At 36.9% G+C, this 5,670-nt stretch overlaps 1 pseudogene; it reads left to right on the top strand.

Annotated features, from left to right (window-relative positions):
- The first annotated feature begins 529 nt into the window (after positions 1-529).
- LOC124977649 (olfactory receptor 11H6-like) lies at positions 530-2,094 on the top strand (annotated as a pseudogene).
- Positions 2,095-5,670: the final 3,576 nt, after the last annotated feature.

The following is a 5,670-nucleotide window of genomic DNA, read 5'->3' as shown; positions in this document are numbered from 1 at the left end:
GACCATGTCCCAACAGAGTCTAACTCAGAGAAGGAGGTTCTCATGAGGATTCTCCCTTCACTTTCCAAACAACTCCAAACTTCCAACTGTAATGAGATTCAAGTGACAGAGGAGATGGGGAAACAAGAGAGGATTCCTGTCCAGACACATGTTCTGTGGCTCCCACCTTTGCCTCGGGACACAGAGGTGTCTGCTTGGGAGTATGGCTTTTGCCACCCTCTTCACCCATCAACAAATCAGGATACCAAATATCTCCCCCAAATCCTGATACCCCAGGCAGATTTCTGAAGCATCTTAAATTATATACCAAATCCACTGTCACTTCTACATACAAGTGGACTTTACATAGACTAAGGTTTTGCAGATGTTGTATAAGGGTAAATAATGGAACCAAACTGAAAGTCATTATGCAGATGTCTGGAGAGTCCAAGGTTTCCTGAGTGAACAAAGTTTGGTGAACAGAGGTAGGATGGCACTTTTGGTACTTTCTGTCTGGGTTATTTTACATACCAACACTGATACCTCCAGAATGAAAAGTGAATTGCACAACAAGAGGTGAAAGGCACTAAGATTTCATTGTGTTATTCTTTATCTTTCGCTCTCCTCCTGTTATATCTATCATTTGTGTATCCCATTTTGAAGATACACGTAATTATTACTAGAAGTCTCATATTTCATTCTATGGACACCAACATGTCACTTTATTACCACCTTACACAAGTTGAATTCACTCTCATTAACCTTCTCCAGCAGCTTATTGCTAAAGACACTGTTTTTGACTATGAGAACATTCAGAAATACAAATGAAATAGAATGCAAGAATCCAGTGTCTGGGGCTAGAGATGTAGGTCAGTGGTAGAGCATGTTCCCGGATGCACAAGGCCATGAATTCAATCCCCAGCACTTCAAAATATAGAAATAAAATTAAATAAAAGAATCCAAAGTCTGATCATAAAAGCATTCTCACAGAGTTTGACAGTCTTCCACAGTAGAGTTAACAGTATTATCTTCATCAGTTTATTTAATAGAACAACAGAGACTAAGGAACTCATGATTTTAAAAGAAAAAAAAAAAAAAAAAAAGCAACATCCCTGAGGATCAAAGGTTTAGGAAATGAGGTTATATGTGACATTGTCATTTTTCTTCTCTGCCCTTAGGAAGCCATGAATGCATCAGGAGCCAACATGGTGACTGAATTCATACTCCTGAGTTTTTCCTGCTCCAGAGAGATCCAGGTCCTCCTCTTCATCCTGTTCCTTGTGTCCTACATCCTGACACTGATGGAAAATGGGGCCATCGTCTGTGCGGTGAAGCTGGACCATAAGCTCCACACCCCTATGTACCTCCTGCTAGCCAACTTCTCATTCCTGGAAATCTGTTACATCAACACCACTGTCCCAAATATGTTATGAAACTTCCTGTCTGAGACCAAAACCATCTCTTTCACAGCCTGCTTCCTGCAATTCTACTTCTTCTTCTCCTTGGGTATCAATGAGACCTTCCTATTGCCCCTTATGGCTTTTGACCGATACTTGGCCATCTGTCGGCCTCTGCACTATCCCACCATCATGAACAATCGTCTCTGCACAGTCTTGGTGGTCCTCTGCTGGGTGACAGCCTTCCTCTGCTATCCAGTGCCTATCTATTTTATCACTCAACTCCCCTTTTGTGGTCCCAATACCATTGACCACTTTGTCTGTGACCCCGGCCCTCTTCTGGCCCTGTCCTGTGTTCCTGCCCCTGGAATTGAGCTTTCCTGTTCCTTGTTGAGTTCAATCATTATCTTCATCACTCTCTTCTTCATCCTCGCATCCTACACCCTGGTCCTCAGAGCAGTGTTTCGTGTCCCCTCAGCTGCTGGAAGATGCAAGACTTTCTCACCTAGTTGTGGTGTCTCTCTTCTATGCAACACTCATGGTGATGTACATCAGCCCAAACTCTGGAAGTCCAGCTGGGACACAGAAGATTGTAACCTTGATCTACTCCTCAGTGACCCCACTTATAAACCCACTCATCTACAGTCTCCAGAACAAAGACATGAAGGCAGCCTTGAGAAAAATTAGGATACTCACAAAAATTAGTCAAAATTCATGAGAGCTCATGAGTGGATCATGTTTTCTCCCCCATTTGATTTCCCCCATTTACATCTGTGGATGACAAACGTGGCTTTATTTTTTTGCATTTAGAGATGAAGTCTCAAATTCTTCAATTTCTGGCTGTGATGGACAAGAACATGCTAGTTGAAGTAGACATCACCTTCAAATGAAGATTTGATAGAAGGTAATTCGAAATAAATGTCCCCAATGCCTCTATTTAGACTCTTTCACCCTAAGTGCCAATAACTGCTTGCCCATTTTTCTGAAATCACTCACCTAATCCTTGTTCTCACACTTTTTGACCTTTTAGATGCATTCATATTTCATTCTTGCACTTAGCTTTCCTGTTCTAATATTCTGTGTTCTACTCCTAATGGAAGAGTGGACAATTCCTTTTTGTCTCAGATGAAAGAAAATTGGTGCTTATCAGTAAATCATAACTGAGCCAAAATTTTTATTTGACCTCCAAATAACTAGAAATAATCTAAAGCACTGTCTCCCAAACATATCTGATTCATAAGTACTTCAGTACTGTCTTAAAGGATAGATTTTCAGGATTGTCTCCAAATTTCCTGAGTCAGAATATTTGAAATAGACCCTGGAAATACTGACTTTAACTTTACTCAGTTGTTTTTGATTCATCAAGACTTGTACCAGCCCAGAGACTGTTAGAGCCACCATTTTGAATAATATGTGACATAGGCAAAAAAAAAAAAAAAAACATATCTTTTATTAGTTGAGAGAAGCAAAAAAAGATATAGTGAGCACCACAGGTGTCTCAAACACTCATGATGATAAGAGTAGCACATTTTTTCCTAACTTGACTTTCAAGTCCTCTATTTATAACATAAGCTTTAAGTTACATTATTCTTAGCTCTTATTGCTTATGCAAAAGAATTAATATACTTAGGAATAGGCTTACATTTTAAAAGAAGATTGGTATGTAGTGGATCACATCTTTGGGTTAATTTGAAGTGAAGGAAAGTTGAGCAAATAACCCAGTAAAGGTAGAAGTAAACACAGACCAAAAAAAAAAAAAAAACAGTGTTTCTAAGATGACAAGATGAAGACAGAGACAGCGGAAGTTAATGATCTCTCCAGGAGATTTTTCCCAAATATTTGGTCAAAAATAAATTGATCAGTTGACATCTGGAGTTGATGTACCTTGTTTATTCATTCAATAAATAATCATATGCCCTGTGACAAGCACTGGAATGACATCAATGTAGAAGGTAAAGACCTTGCCTCTGTAAAACTCACTTTCTACTGAAGGAGAGAGATTACAAATAGGTAAATGCATAACTCTGTAATTCTAGTAGTCGTACATAGTAGAAAAAGACTAAGGAAAGTATACGCATGAAAAATGTCAGGATAGGATAGCCAGCAATTTTGACAGGATGGTTATAGAAAATTCTGTAAGGAGGTGATATTTCAAAGTGAATAAGGAGGTGATATTTCAAAGTGAAGGAAGAAGCCATGCAAAGATTTCAGGGAATTAAGTTCCAAGCAAGGACAGGTGTAGTTTACATTTTCAAAGATTAAGAAAAGGTCAGTTTGGGCAATACAGAGGGAAATGGTTTGTGAGGCTAACAAGGTAGGCAAGATCAAACAGTATGACCTTTTGGGTCATTTTATACGAACTGTTGGGTAGTCTGATTCACTATACACTAAGAGGAAGCCTGAATGAGAATCCCACTATTTGCTCAAACTCTCAGAAACTTGGAACTAATTTACTTACATGTTTAATTTTACATAACTTTATTTCATTAGATTTTACCTCAATCTATCAAAGAGGTAGTCAACAACAAAAAAATATATATACAAATAAAAGAAGAGAAAATAGATTTTTAAATATAAAATGAATTTTTGCAGATTGTATGTTATGCTATTATTAATGTCAATTCCCAGAGGTATTATAAACTCCCTTTTTCTTTTTTAATTGAATTTATTATTTAATTGATATATAAAAGCATAAAATTACACATACTAATGGGGTGCCATGTGATACTTCCATACGTGTGAACATGTCTAATGTTTAAATCAGATTATACATAATCTATATCCTCATATCTTAATTATTTATTTATGGTAAAAATTTTTGGATTCCTTTCTTTTAGCTTTCAAAATACACAGCACATCATCATTATCTGTAGTCACCCTACTGTACAATAACACAGCAGAACTTATTGCTCCTAACTGGGACTGAGTACCCTTTAAGGAATCTTCCCCCCAATTTTTGCAACCCCTGCTCTCCTCAGGCTCTGGCTCCCACCACTCTATTCTCAAAGTCTATGCAATCAACTTTTAGATTACACACATGAGTGAGATCCTGTAGTGCTGGTCTTCTCACACTTGGTGCATTTCACTTAACATAATGATCTCCACTTCTATCTAGGCTGTTGCAAATGAGATCTTGCTTTTGTGGCTAAATAACATTCTATTTTGCAAATACACTACATTTTTTGCCCAGGACTTCCCAGCTACATGACTTCCCTTACTCTGATGATATATTTTCTTCACCTTCTCTCTCACCTATCACTTTTGCTTTTGTTCTTGCTTCCATATTATTCCTGAAATAAATGCTAACTTGTATTAAAAAATATACTACATTTTCTTTATTCATAAATTGATGAATACTTAAGTTGTTTTCATTTCCTGGTTATTGTGAATAGTGCTACAATAAACGGGAGTACAGATATCTCTTTGACATACTGATTTTATTTCCTTTGAATATATACCCTGGGGGGGGGGATTGAAAGATAACATGGTACTTAAAGTTTTTAAGTTTTTGAGGAACCTCCATAGTGTTTTCCATAAGAGTACTAATTTACATCACCACCAATAATGTGCAAAGGTATGAACTTCTTTCATAGCTAAGTGAGAAAGGTAAAAACATTATCTTTTATATGATAATCATTAGCTATAACAAGAAAGCAAATGTGTTCCTCAGGAGAAACTAAATTTTTATAGGCTGGTAGTTTTAAAATATTTTATTTCATAGGAATTCATACTACATAAACAAATATAGTGAAAGGTTGTCTTCAAAAATATTATAATGTCTTATATAGAGAGATTATATAAAAAGAGTGCAAGAGAAAGAGACACAGAGATGGAGAGAAAGAGAGTTGCTTCTTAATGGCATTCCTCCATAGAATTCAAAAAGATTGTGTAGAAGGGCAACTTATCAAGCAATACTTCCCAGATTTATGAATTATTATCCAAATATGAGTCTCTGTTGATCTTTTTAAATCCAGTAGTACAACCCAAAATGTCGTAAGAATAAAATTAAAAGGTACCTACATGTTCATCCAAGTCACCATTTCAAAGATTCATGATTAGTTAACCATGAGTTGCAGCAAGAAGCTGCCATCTATGAACCAGAAAGTGAGCCCTCCCCAGGCCCAGCATCTGCTGTCACTTACTGGATCTTAGACTTCAGAACTGTAAGCGACAATTTTTTGTTGTTTGTAAGTCACCCAGTTTATGTAACTTGTTACAGTATCCCACATAGTCTAAGACATAGGAAGTTCTCAACTAACAATTGCAATGAAAGTTCAGGGAAAAATTTCTCTAA

This window comes from Sciurus carolinensis, chromosome 2, assembly GCF_902686445.1.
Source record: "Sciurus carolinensis chromosome 2, mSciCar1.2, whole genome shotgun sequence".
NCBI classification, from domain to species: Eukaryota; Metazoa; Chordata; class Mammalia; order Rodentia; family Sciuridae; genus Sciurus; species Sciurus carolinensis.
The sequence above is the reverse complement of the archived record's forward strand: the minus strand, read 5'-3'. Positions and strand labels throughout refer to the sequence as shown.